The 1,794-nt window shown below is 40.1% G+C and overlaps 1 protein-coding gene across 1 annotated transcript in view; it reads right to left on the reverse strand.

Annotated features, from left to right (window-relative positions):
* The window catches only part of chrna4b (cholinergic receptor, nicotinic, alpha 4b), a 9,165-nt gene that overhangs the window by 7,042 nt on the left and 329 nt on the right, over positions 1 to 1,794 (reverse strand). The window lies entirely within an intron of this gene.

Genomic DNA, 1,794 nt, shown 5'->3' on the forward strand with positions numbered 1-1,794 from the left:
CACACACACACCCCTTTACAATCAGCTCACATAGCACTGAGGATGACCTAACGAGGTCTGGGAACAATTAAAGAGACGGGGATCGTCCAGAGGCTCGTACAATACAATGTCCTTTTGTGTTCCAATCCTTCTTTCATATTCAATCAGACATTTTTCTATTCTGGACATTGTGCATCTGTGCAGGTGAATAAAAACTGGCACAGCAATACATCACAGGCTGTGATTTTGTACCCTCACTTCATATTTCATTATGCCTGGCACTAGCACATATTTCAATGTCTGGAGTATTATATTGTAGATATTGTTTATTGGTAATTGTACAAAATTTATTTAATTGTGCAAGAGCTGGGGGTTGTTTTTTAATACCTCGTTATAACTGACTTATTGTGATTGCACAGGAAAGATGCTCTGCTGTTCTAACTTGCATTCTTTAAACAAGGACACAGGTGTAGTTGTCATGCTGCTGGTCATCCTTTCGGGACCTCCTCCACTCAATCAAAGCTGATGGGCTGTCCTTCAGTTGCCTGAAAACTGGCATCCTCAATTTTTAAAGGCTCAGGATCAATATCTTATTAAATGGATATAGTTTCTTTTTTCCCCCATGTCTTCTCTTCTTCCTGTTTACACCTGAATCTGTTTGACATGTCCAGACGCCCAACAACCTTGAACTGTCTCTGCGTTTTCAGATGAGTGAAATGGACACAGGTACCATTGTTTGATCACATCACCTCAAAGTGATATCTGTTGAATGCAGCGGATATTAGATAAAGAGGAATGCTCCAGTGGATTCCAAAGCAGCGTTGCAACTAATGGGTTTAGATGGGGGAGCTCGCAGGGTGTCCTGACTTTGACAATGTGTGGGTCAGAGCAGTAATGTGTGCAGGAGAAAGGGGGTATCTGTTGGATGAGTTTACTTCTGTACGGTGTTCTTTACAGGACATTAAGAACAGCACCGGTACAGACTGTAATGTTACCAGTCACTTAGGATGGAGAAAATTCTATTTTCATAGTGGAACTTTTTTTTCCAGTTGACTGCCAGATAATTACTCAACTTTCTTTTCTCCATTTTTTGTGAGAATATCCAGTTCCTCCTCCTCTAATCTAGACATTCTCCTGGATTTTTTTCACTGTTGGTCTACCAATATGCTCTGTGCAGACTGTTCAAATGAAACAAGATGAATTATGTGAACCCATAAAATCTGGTACAAAGATTATGACAAATATCATTCCTAGTAATGTTATGCTGATGTTTTCAGTTTTTGCTAAGCACAAGCCACGCAGCCACATCCTGCTTAGTTATCTAGACGTGTCAGAGCTACTGGACCCAGTTCTGTCCTCATTTGATCAATCTACTCTCATAGGCCATTAACGCAAGAGCAGCAAATACCACTTTTTATACAAGTGAGTCCTGGTCCTGAACCAGGCACATAAAGCTTGTTACGAGGTCACTAAGCAACAGAGGGAGTTTCTACCTCCTTAACCAATGATAACTTTAACAAACAACAACCTTCTTTGTGTACAGAAGATTGTGTTTTTGTCTTGCCTTGCCTTTCTAACGAATAATAAGACTGGGGCATTATAAGGGATTGTACAAAAATGATTAGGGTGTGGAGGGGGGCTGAATCTTTTAATTAAAAAAGCAAGACCCTCTGCCTTTAAAAAAAAATGGACCAGGAAAGAATCTTCCCTCAATACCCACCCCTCAAAATAATACATCCACGACAAACACAGAAATAATACAAAAAATAAAGTAATGGTTAAACTTCTTACAGCCACTGAATGAGTGAACCAGGC

The sequence above is a fragment of the Morone saxatilis genome, unplaced genomic scaffold (assembly GCF_004916995.1).
Source record: "Morone saxatilis isolate NCDOM2014 unplaced genomic scaffold, NCSU_SB_2.0 Contig15, whole genome shotgun sequence".
NCBI lineage: Eukaryota > Metazoa > Chordata > Actinopteri > Moronidae > Morone > Morone saxatilis.